At 46.6% G+C, this 12,328-nt stretch overlaps 1 protein-coding gene across 3 annotated transcripts in view; it reads left to right on the top strand.

The window, feature by feature from the left end:
• MID1 (midline 1) overlaps window positions 1-12,328 on the top strand; it is a 341,814-nt gene that overhangs the window by 184,852 nt on the left and 144,634 nt on the right. The window contains exon 1 of one of the 3 annotated variants that reach the window (XM_045089287.1): window positions 1,936-2,816. The exons of 1 other annotated variant lie outside the window; for it this stretch is intronic. The gene's annotated coding sequence lies outside the window, so the exon portion shown is untranslated. Of the gene's footprint in view, window positions 1-1,935; window positions 2,817-12,328 lie in introns of those variants that run through there. One more of the 3 variants, XM_004758815.3, reaches the window with a different exon arrangement.

Genomic DNA, 12,328 nt, shown 5'->3' with positions numbered 1-12,328 from the left:
GGGCGGGGATTAATTTGTCTTGGGCGTTGGGAAAGCACAGAAGAGGGGTGACCTTGGAGGATGGTAGGGGAGTGAGTAAAAGTGAAGAAAGATGGATGAAACTCGGAAAAGGCGAGAGGAGATCCCAGCTCAAGTTTACCTTTGAGATGACGGTCACAGAAGGCAAAGGCAGTTGTGAGAAGCTTCTGTTGAGCGTGAGGAATGAGATGAGTTGCACCTTGGGATTTAATTTAACCCGACTGATACCGAACAGCAGCAGCTCTGGGTAGCTCCCTAGGTCCTGGGGCTGTGGGCACACCTAGAGCAGGAATAGGTGCAGTGTATCTCCAAGTGAATCAGAGTCCTTTGACGGGGGGCGAGGGGACACACAAAAGTGCGGATTCCCAGACTCCTCCTCAAACCAGTAGATTGGATTCTCTTGGACAAGGAGCAGAGGCTTTGGGATTTGCATTTTTTAACGGTCTCCCCAGAAGCTTCCTTGCACCCTGTAGCTGGAGAACCATTATTTCAGAGCTGGCACATCCACGGTTCTCAATCTGGCGTGATTTTACCCACCCCGCCCCTGGAGGACATTTGGTAATTGCTTATTATGGATTGTCACGGCTGTGAAAATGCCACCGGCATCTCATGAGCCTAGACCGGCTGCTCAGCCTCCCACAGTGCCAACACAGCACCCTCCGCGGAGAATGATCTGACCCCAAATGGCAATAGTGCTGAGTTCCAGTTCCTCAGGAAGGGCTCCAAAATAAGTACAAGTCAGCTTGTGTCCCCAGGTGGGCCCTTTGCCTACTAAGGTGGGGGACTGGGGTGGGTATGGACTTCTGGGTCGAGCTATTGGGCTGCTGATTTTTCAGAGAATTGGGCAGAGTTCCTACCTACTGAGCCCATGTAGATGACACTCTAGGAACGGCCCATTCATGATCTGCTAATGTGTTATTTTTGCCCCCGATACAAGAATTTTAAAAATCAGTCTCACAAAATTGTGGCCTCTTCTTTGGGAAAGAAAATATGTCACTGGTGCCACACAAAGTGGTCTTTGCTGGCCTTGCGCTTTTCTGAAATCCAAAGGTAGATCTGCATTGAAATCACACTGGCTCAGAGCTGAATGAAGTTACTGTTTACGTGGAGTTAAGAAAGCTGACTTTGGGAATTCTTTTTAAGTCTGGGTTTAAGTTTAGAGGACGCCAGCTAGGTTTTCTCCCATTCTGCTGAGATGATGGCCAGCTGGTCCCTGCTAGTAAGTTCCCCAGATCAGCTCTGTTGGTATGGTGAGTCGTGGTGAGAGGTAGATACTTACCTTAGAAACGGTCTTCTCAACTATCATATGATCTCCCTGATATGAGGAAGTGGTGATGCAACATGGAGGCTTAAGTGGGTAGAAGAATAAATGAAACAAGATGGGATTGGGAGGGAGACAAACCATAAGTGACTCTTAATCTCACAACAAACTGAGGGTTGCCGGGGGGAGGGGGTTTGGGAGAAGGGGGTGGGATTATGGACATTGGGGAGGGTATGTGATTTGGTGAGTGCTGTGAAGTGTGTAAACCTGGTGATTCACAGACCTGTACCCCTGGGGATAAAAATATATGTTTATAAAAAATAAAAAAAAAAAAAAAAAAAAAAAAAAAAAAAAAAAAAAAAAAAAAAAAAAAAAAAAGAAAGAAAGAAAGAAAGAAACTGTCTTTTCCACGAAACGTCAGTGTTTCTTTTTTTAAAAAAATATTTTATTTATTTGACAGAGATCACAACTAGGCAGAGAGGCAGGCAGAGAGAGAGGAGGAAGCAGGCTCTCCGCCCAGCAGAGAGCCCGATGTGGGGCTCCATTCCAGGACCCTGGGATCATGACCTGAGCCGAAGGCAGAGGCTTTAACCCACTGAGCCACCCAGGCGCCCCGTTTCTTTTTCTAATAACAGTATTATCTGAAATTATGCCTTGGGCCCTTAACAGATAAAGATTCTTGGTCTTTTGTTGCGTTTCACCAGATTCGCGTGCAAGTTCCCATCCAGATTTGGTTTTTGTTGTTGTTGTTTGTTTTTAGACTGGCTGGACGATTCATCTATATGGAAATGAAGTGGGCGGGGCCTCCTCCCAAGGTGTTCTGCCTAACCATTAGGTCTCCTCCCCCACTCCCTCACCCCGGCTACGCCAAAGCAGGACTTCGGGGCCAGATACCCTTTTCAAAAAGATGGTCCGGTCCTGAATGGTGCACTCCCTTGGCTGAAATAATCGTGCGCCTTCCAAAGGATTTCGTGCTTTGGGGGCGCTCCTAAAAGGCCAAGGCTTTGAGGCCCGAAGCTAGTTAGTCAGGCTCTGAGCAGACCCGGAGCAGCGAGATAAGAATAGACCTAACTCATCCTTTACTTTGGGAGCTTTCGCCGTGCTTCCAGCTGCTTCCAGCCATTTAAATCCCGAAAGCTCTGTAATCCTCGCGGAGGCAGCCTTCCTGGCTCCCAGGACCCACCCCTGCCTCCTGATTGGCGGGGCTCCTCCGGGGCCCAAGCCAGCCACCTACGACGTCTCTGAGACCCGATTTGAAATAAGAGCCAGGCGGTCCTCGCTTCCCGGAGCCCGACTTTTCATAGGCTGGGGAAGAAAAGCTTGAGAAACTTGACATTGTCTTGGGCAGAGTGCGTGTAGCAACAGATCAAAGAAAAAGGAAGAAAACGTGCTCTTTGCTGCCTGTGGATCTCACTGAGTTGCTTTTGTCTGGCGGGCTTCTGTTGGGTTTGCTGTTTCCCCTCTGAAGACCGCGGCGTGGGCTTCGAGGCAGCTCGCTCCCTGCCGGATGGGTCATGGAATTCTAAACATGAGGCAGGTAAGCTCGGGGGGCTGCCCGGGCGGGCGGCGAGGGAGGGCGCAGCCTGGGGCCCCCTGCGATGGTGCTCCGGAGAGCTCGCTGGCTTAGCAGATGCCGGTCCGGGTCCGTCCATTGGGCGTGAAGGCGGGGCTGCATTTTCCTAAGGGAACCGAAGAAGCCGATTTTCCGAGCCCCCCCCCACAACCACTCTTCTACCCCCTCCCCGCTTTGCCTCTAATGGTGATTGGTGATGTCAGCCAGTCATTGTAAAGGGCTTAAAAGCGGTTTGTAGAATATGTAAATCAATTCCAGTTTGCGCTCGCTGGAATGTATTGAGCGGAATCCCTCTCAAGCTTTTAGCCTCTCTCCTACGCTTCGGATTAGAATAAAGATAACTGAATATCCTGAAAAAGAATTACACGGGGCGTCTTATCTCATTTTGGCTTCCCATTCTGAGCACTTAACTGTGTTTATGGCTGAGAAGGCGGAACAAGCCTGAAGTGAGCACAGACAGTCCTTCCAGAAAAATGCAGATTGGTTTTTCTGTTCTAGCACTTTGGAAACCGTGTTGCGTCTGGACGTGAGATGGCAACCCTGAAGCGGGGAGCTAAGAAAGGCTCGGGGTTACTTGAAATGAGTCTTTGAAAGGAATTCTAAACAGGCAGCTTCTTCCGTGGCTTTGGGGCAGAATGATACAATTCCTATCAGCCCAGACAGAGGTTTATAGCTTTACCAGTAAGAAAAGGAAAAGAAAAAAGTGGGTGTGCGCAGCCAAGAAAAGGGTGCGATTTACAACTTATTCAAACTTTGGGAAGACTCTCATGTCAATATGTAAATATCAAGATCACTACTCATAGAAAGGGAAGACAAGATTGGAAAAACATGCTGGGAGACTGGCAAGGGTGGAGAATTACCAGAGGAGCGTTAATCGCTTTTGCCAGCTCCTGATAAATCTGGGTGGGAAAAGTTAGCATCTGCATTACCACCAGAAAACCTCTTCACTTTTTTTTTCCTAAGTGGGTTCAGCACACGCCACCCGGAGCACTTTGGGGGAGGTGATTTGCATAGGAAGCAAACTTTCCCTTTGAGGGCCAGGGCGAGGGGTTTAGAACTTTCTGTCCATTTCCTGCCACCTCGGGAGGTGGTGCAGACCGCCCCCCCCCCACTCCGCTGCACAGCGGACAGGCGCCAAGACCCTCCGTCGCTTACTCCCTAAGCAAGCACAGTTGGCAAGTTGCAGTGAGTACCGAAAAGCGGATTTAGACAAGCAAGTGCCGTGTGTTTTCAATGAATTGCCCTTGCCTTGCTGAACACTGCCGGGCCGAGGCTGAGCTGCTTTCAGTTCCCCAAACCCACAACCCACCCCATTCTTTTTAACACCGAGCAGTCAGATGGAGTGAGGTAAAGGAGCAAGAAGCCCAAATGGAAAGGATCTAAAAGGAAAAAGAGGGAGTGCAAAACAATTTTGACAAAGGTCCATAGCTGGAACAAAGAAGTCATTTGATCCTGTGCGGGGCCACCTGTCCTCTCCTTACTGGGGTCTGAGCTCAGTTTTCAGAATCCCTGTTCCCACACAGTCCCTGTGGAACGGTGGCACTCCCCGTGCCCGATGCCAAGAGGCATGCTGTCTGGCTTGGCACGATTTCCCCCGTGCCTGGCGCGTCGTGGCATTCGTGTAAATTGGAGTTGAGCCTGGTATTGAAGTTTTAAGGGTATGCATGTAATAACTCCTTTGTCATTTAGTGAATGAGCGACTTTTTAATCCTCTGACTACGTGTGCCTCATCATTTTTTGGCCTGTTCCAAGGGTGGGGTGGAGGAGTGGGATGCTGCCGGGGTGGGCGGACGAAAGGAGAGAAGGGGGAAGTCCTTGCTCCTCCAAAGAATCGGGGGCAGTCCAGCGTTTCAAGCGTCTCACACATTGTTCCGCAGCAGCTGTGGAGGGGCGAGGTGGTGGAGTTTGGTGTGGATAAAGCCTAACTTTATTTGAGTTTCTCTTGGGGCAGACTGCTGCGCCCCTGCCTGGGTAAATCACACCCACCAGCCCGTCGGCCAGCCCAGCCGGGCCACCCCAGCCTGGGAGCCCCAGCCAGATTCGCAGCATTAACTATCCAATAGGTCCGTGTGTCATCAGCTCGGCCATGAAATCCAATCTCTTGGCTGAGGAGTGATCCGTCCCCGGGGCTGCACAGTGTGGAACAATGGTGTGGCAGCGCGGAGACCCCTGCCTCGTCCTAGGTATAGCAGGGAGCCGGGAGTCGCCAGCAGAACGAGAAAGCTGCCTGCCTGGAGATGAGATTCAGAGCGGTTTGGCTTTCTGCCAGGGTGGCAGGGAAAAAAAAAAAACGCATAGAAGGTTAATATTATTTGAGGATTCCTAAGGTCACGCTGCGTGAGAACAAAAGAAAAGTGTAAACCTGATTGGCCTTTATCAGGAAGTAATTTCAAAGCGTGTGCCAATCTTTCTCCGCACTCTGATCCTAAATGGGAAACTTTCCTGAAACTTCCTTGAGAAGGAATTTGCTGTGTTCCCAGGAGAGAGGAAAGGCATGGCCACCTGTTGTGGCGGCCCCAGCTAGAAACAACAGGTTGGCCTGTTCCTTTCTGCAGCTCTCCTCCTCCACACACAGCGCCCGCTCATTGTCCCTGCCCGAGGGAAGAGCAGATGATACTTTCTGGAGCTAGAAAGGAAAAAAAACCCCTCCTCCAGACAAAACTGCCCACCAGACCGAGCTTGCGTTTTTGATATCCTGATGACTTTCCGAAGCGCTCCAAGAGAAGAAGGCGCACGCTGTGATCTCTGGTGGGCTAAAGCAGATCACCGCCTTTTGCCTTAGAACGTGGAGGGGAAGCAGGAGGTCGCTAGCCTGTGCGGTCGGCACCTGCTCGGTTCTTGCCTGGTGCTGTTACCGTGCTGTTACAGGGAAGCTGCGACTGGCCTGTTCTGCATTCTTCAGATTGGAATTAAAATGCCCAAGGACATCTGGTTTAGTAATGAACATCTTTGTATTCATCTTTCCTAGGAGGATTAGAAAGTCCTTTCCCAACATGATCTATTTATTCTCTGTCACATCCCCAGGAGAGAACGAGGCGGCAGTTTGATCCTCATTGAACAAATGAGGAGGTGAAAGCAGAGAACGGCCAAGTATAAAGATGTGTAGCCGATTAGGAGTGGTTCTGAGGATGAGTCCTACCCACTGTGAAAGGCAGGCTACTGGGGCGCACGGGGGGCTTGGGATTCGAGGTGCTGGAGCTTAAAATGGGACTCGCCTACAGCATCGTTTTTTCTTACGGCTCTGTAAGCATCACGTAGTGTCCCGAGTATGTTTGATGGTTTCCTTCATTTGAAAGTCAAGCCTCTAAAAGTTGAAAAGGCATTTCTGTTCTCATTTGTCCCAACACGGAGATAGAAGGATACTGTAACTAACCAGAATTTAAAATATGTATCTGAGAAATGTTCCCTTTCAACAGCTGTTTCAAGTTTTTGCATGTGGTTTGGAGGTCGGTTTGGAGGTCCCGTGTCTTCAACACCCCGTCGAGATGTTCCTGCCTTCCCGGCTATCTCTCCTTTACAGGGAATGTTAGAATCCTAAGACTTGCTGTCAGATTAAAGATTCTTATTGGTCGTTTTGAAACATTCAGGTTGACTTTTCCTTGCCATTCGTTATGACATGCGTTCATAGTTTGCTTGGCTGTGGACCGCGTAGGCTGTGGGCAAATCCTTTAATTGGTAGGTACATGTTATCCGCAGACATTCCAGTGAGTTTTAAGGCCAAGTGTGTATGTGGATGTCTCCTGGCTTTGATCCCTTGTGTGGTAAATCGACATCCAAGGTAGCTATGGCAACCTGCTCTGCGCGGTGTTTCATGAAAGGGGGGGATTGGGTCAGTGGACAAAGAGTGATTTGTTTGATTAGAAGAAGGTGGGGCTGATCAGGACATTTTTTTAACCCACATGCTCTGAGGACCCCAGTTCATCCAAATCATTCGGATTTTTCTCCGTAGGCAGGAAGAATCCATGGTTCGCCACGACCAAAGTATTTTGCAAATGAAATAGAAATGTTTTTCAGTCAGATGGTGGCTACTTCCAAAAATCAACTTACGAAACGAAAGGGAAAGCCAACGTATGATCAGTATCCCTGTTACACTTAGTATGAATGTTCCCATTTTCAGAACTTGGTGGGGTTTTAAAAAAGAAAGACCGTAGTCCGCTCAGGCGGTGTGCATTTCAGTTAGCCACCTGCAGAGGTCGGGCTTGAAGTGTCGATGATGGAAGTCCTGGCCACCGCGGCTGGGAGCTAGCTGATCTGAGGCTTGGAGAATTGCTCTGCTTACTTGGAACAATTAGTTAGCGATTCTTTAATCTTCTGACCAAAGCCACAATGGAAATGAGTTCATTCAAGGAAGAGAATATCAAGTATGCTGTGATTAAAGAAAGGGCTAGGAAGCCAGGTCAAACAGGAATCTAATCTCCCATTTAGATATGGGACAGTTTTATCAACATGATTCTTTCCGGGTCATTATCAATTCCTTTTATTCCACATGAAATTCATCTGGGGGAGGGGGTTGTTCTAGAAGGTTGATTGCCTAGTTTTATGAGGGACCCTTCGGCATCCACAAGACTCCCCCCTCCACCTCCTGGAGGAAAATATCCCTTTGACATAAATTAGAATGGTTAATGGCCTCCAGAAAGTCAGGTGGTGGTAAAGAGGTCAGTAAATTGAGGCACTGAAAAAAAAAATGTTTAGAGAGGACTTTCCTAAAATAACACAACACAAAGCAAACACACAAACAAAACTAAGAACTTACCTGCTTTGTGCTATAAGAAAAATTTTGGCTAAAAAAGGCCAAAAAAAAAGGAAGATGAAGGTTTCATATGCAGTCAGCTGTTTATGATGAGTAGAGTACATTATTCAAGGGCATTTGCTGAGTACATACAGAATTAATGTATCCAGTAGTCCGTTCATTTAAGCTACTTTAAATGGTTATTATATGCCTTTTTGAGCTACAGACATGATTTTAATATGATCCCTTGCCCTCCAAGGACTTTTGATCTGATGTATAGCTTATTATTTCTGTAGCTCAATGTAGGTTATAATAATAAGTACATTTATATGCATAAAATAAGTACTTTTATAATATTATAAATAATAAGTATATTATGTATAATATACTTATAATAAGTACATTTGTATACTTATAATAAGTGCATTTGTATACTTATAATAAGTGCATTTGTATGGATAAAAATCTGCTTGATAATTTGGTAGCCAAAGCTTTCTTGACCTTAGGAGACTTGACCAATGGTTTGTATTTGTGAAGTTTAGTTAATTTGTAGCCGTTTATCATTTGTAGAAAGTTATAAGTTCCTAGTCAAAACACATTTAACATAATTATTAAGTAGTAACTTAACCAGTTTTTATCTTTTTTTAAAGAAGGTCTTTCTATTCTTTTCTTTTTTAAAGGTTTTATTTATTTATTTGACAGATAGAGATCACAAGTAGGCAGAGAGGCAGGCAGAGAGAGGGGAGGAAGCAGGCTCCTCGCTGAGCAGAGAGCCCGATGCGGGGCTCGATCCCAGGACCCTGGGATCACGACCTGAGCCGAAGGCAGAGGCTCAAACCTCTGAGCCACCCAGGCACCCCAGGTCTTTCTTTTCTTTATTTAAGACTGTATTTATTTGATAGCGTGCATGTGAGCATACAAGCAGAGGGAGCACCTGAGGGAGAGGGGGAAGCAGGCTCCCCGCGGAGCAGAGAGCCCGATGCGGGGCTCGATTCCAGGACCCTGAGATCATGACCTGAGCCAAAGGCAGACGCTTAACCACTGAGCCACCCAGGCGCCCCCTCACCAATTTTTATCAATAGAGAAAAATAACTCCAAGGCGGTCCCCAGTCCAGGAAGGCTTTGTGCTCTAAGAGTTTGGTTGTTTGAAACCCTGAAGGTTCTCCAGTGAGAAATGATTCCATTTCTAGAACTCGCTGTCTTAAAAAAAATAACCAGTCAGATTCAGTTCTGAGTTTTGAGGGCACGCCGCCATGTTCCACAGGATGGAATGCAGAAGGGGAACGAGTTACCGTACTTTGGCTAATGGGCCCCTCTTCGCAATATTTGAAGTAGGAAAAGTTTAGTTGAGTTTGCAGCTTTCTTTCTACAACCTTCTGATACCTTCTAGCTCCCACTGGGACTCCCTGTCCAAATACAGTGAATTGAGTTTCTGTAAGTGCCCAGTTTCCCTCCTGTCCTACCCCACCGCCAAAACACACTCCTGCTTCATCTAGACAATGGTCTTGGCCAGGTGTTGGGGGAGAAGCAATATGGTGAGCTAAGGCTCATGCCTTAGCCCTTCGAACCTCAGGATGAATCTTAACTTGGAGAAAGAGTAGGTGATAGAGCCTGGAGCCGCAAAAATCAGGATTGCCCTTTCCGGGACAACGTTTGTGGGCAAGCTCATGGCTTTGGCAGATGGGACTTGCTGGTGTGTCCACCTGTGGGTCCGACCTCTTCACTTGTTCTTTTCTCGGCGTCCTGCCTGAACTTGGGGACTCACTGAGGTCTTTGTGGGTGACAACCAAGAAAGCACAGGGGGCCAAGTGAGGGGAATGATGGTTCTTGTGGGTTTAGGTTGTTTGTAAGGATTCTCTTCATAAGCTAAACGCTGTCTACTGGATTAGAAGAAATGGAAAGAAAGAAGTGGGAGCTTCCTCTTACCCACACAAGTATTGGGAATGGTGCGTACATTTCCAGTTCATCATTTGCCTGCCTGTCTTGGGACTGAGTTGTTCAAGACCAAGAGTTACAGGCGCCCGGGTGGCTCAGTGGGTTAAGCGTCTGCCTTCGGCTCAGGTCATGATGTCAGGGTCCCGGGATCGAGCCCCCCATCAAGCTCTCTGCTCAGCAGGGAGCCTCCTTCCCCCTTCTCTCTGCCTGACTCTTTGCCTACTTGTGATCATTCTCTTTTGCTGTCAAATAAATAAATAATTTTTTTTTAAAAAGAAAGAAACCAAGAGTTACATCTTAATTATCTTGAAATCCCCGAGCCCAAGCACAGCGCCTGACACACAAGAAGAACCATTACCTATTTTATGGGTACATGCTACATGAATTTTTAGCAGGAAAGAGCATCTTCCAAGGGAGCATTTTCAAGAGGAAGAAAGGGCGTTAGAAAGATTGGGGAACAGCAAGGACTGAATAGATAGACATCAGAGAAAAATCAAAGGAAGTTGCAGTTGTTTGACCGCCCATGCGGTTGTGTTCTGGGTGAGGACAGGGCCTGGAACGTGGCAGGAGGCTTAGCTTCTACCCTCCGTCGTGGGGCTACAGAACCAGTTACGAAACGGGATGTGTCCTCCAATAGCGCAAAGCCTAGAAGCAACGATGGACTCTGCTCCTTGTCCTCATGGAGCCCAACCCAGTGTGTTCGGCCCTTGGCCCATGTGCAGCTGGTTTCTTTTGCCAGGTGAGTGGTATGCCCAAGGTCACTCAGCGACTGGGAGAATGCTTCTGAGAGGAGACGGCAGCTTTCTGCTCCGTTCTACGCATATGGTGGCCACATTTTCTCTACGAGATTCAAGACATATGCTGGACAAAGCATTTTCACTGCTTCTGGGTGTGACAGACTGAGAGTTACAGTTAAAATGATGAAATAGAAGTTTCTGAGACATTTACTGGTTTACGGAGACAGCGGGACGAATACATTTTCAAAGGGCCCATTCAGTAGGCTGTGTTGTCTGTCGCATGTCAAGTGGTGGAGTGTGGCTTCAGTTGTACGTGTTTTGAAGTGGCCTTTCCCCAGATAATTCAGAGGAAGGGAGCTGTGTGTGGACAAGGGCAATCTGTTGAATGCCCTGCTCACTTGCCAATAACTAGATGAATGGCCAGATGAAGAAACAGAGATGGAAGACATCCCCAAATGTTAGAAAACTACATGTTTAGGAGACAGCAAGAGTACTGGTTAAAAGTGTAGCATGTGTGGGTTGAAATTTTCACTCAGAGGGATGCTTTACCCTCCATCAGGGAGCAAAGGTATGAGCAAGTTTACTTCTAGAGCCTGAGTCTTCTTGACTCCCCATCTTACTGCCTTTTGACTATACTACAAGCCATCTGGTAAGATAAAATTTGGATGTTTGGGGGTCACAGTCTAATGTAATGAGCCAATAAATGCCAAGACAGTTCCAGAAGGTCGATGGTTTCTGGTGAGTCAAGAATCAGGAAGGATTGTATCCCCTTTAGGAGCAAATACTGTCCAAAAAATCCAAATGCTCACATAGCCCTATCTTTGGAGTTTGTGCTACTTTTGTCTGCATAGTCTTTGCTGTGATTTTCGATAAGTGTGAACATGGCAGAGAGTAAAAACCTTAAGAGGATTATGTTTACACAGAAGAGAGTTGTGGGAGTGAAGGGAGTCCTTTTCTCTGCGAATTAATCAGGGGTGTTTTCTGGAAATAGTATAGGAGAATGCCATGGAACAAATAGAAGGGCGAGGCAAGCAGAATACAAAAATTGGCTACTCATGGAGGGACTTGGTGGAGGTTTTTTGTTTCAAGAGGATTTCTAGAGGGATAGGATGCTGCCGCCCTTTCTACATCGCTCTGCATGAGAGAAGGAATAGAAATCATGATGACTGAATGAGAGAAATTTCTCAGTGGAGAAGAACGTGATAGGAGACTATTAAATATGAATATTTACTGACCAGTGCGTCTCAGCCTGGAGAAGACACTTGCTGAATATTTTTAACATTTCCCCTTTTTAACATTTTAGCTGTCAGAATGGAATAGTTCACATGTAAACTACATTGTTTTGGTTTAACTAACAAAGAATGATAAGACACGAATCGTTTGTGACAGCACCGAACATTGATAACAGAAGACATTAATGCCTGCAGACACAGCCTACATGGTAAAATTCTGGGAGCAAAAATGCTTATTATGTTAGGCCAACGTGCTTTGACCTAGTTTTGCTTTTCTGCTTGGAAATTATGTCAGCATTAGTTACATCATCCCCGCGGATGAGCAATTTCACATTCTTGTTTATTTCAGCATCGCTTTATTCGTTTTGTAGATTTAGTTCTGACCTCCAAGAAGCCAAACTAATCCTCATTGACTTGCACTTTCCTTTTGAAATGACTCTTCTGCATGATAAAGAGAGAATTTCGTGTATTAGCCAAACAACCCAAGATGCTTTCTTCAAAGACACTCATTTCTCCTTGATCGGGAGCCACTGCCCTCTCCAAAGGCCAGGCAGTTTTCTGCTGATGAGAATTAGTCTCCCCTTCTTTGTTGTTTGGGGATGGAATAGATTACTGTGCCTAAGACTGCCATAGTTGAATAACAAAAACTTTGCAGAAAACAAAGCACTCGATAGGACGTTTCCCAGCCCATCATCCTAAAGTTTGCTTTCTTTATCCAGTAGAACTGGTCTGGTGTATTTTTCCTACTTAACATTTTTATGGGATAATTTTCAAAATGAATTATTTCCTCCGTTGATTTCAAACACATTTTTTTCCCTGCCATTTAATACTTTATATCACTAG

The sequence above is a fragment of the Mustela putorius genome, unplaced genomic scaffold (assembly GCF_011764305.1).
Source record: "Mustela putorius furo isolate JIRA1106 unplaced genomic scaffold, ASM1176430v1.1 tig00003836_pilon_pilon_pilon, whole genome shotgun sequence".
Lineage (NCBI taxonomy): Eukaryota > Metazoa > Chordata > Mammalia > Carnivora > Mustelidae > Mustela > Mustela putorius.
Note: the sequence above shows the minus strand (reverse complement) of the source record. Positions and strands in the feature narration are given on the sequence as shown.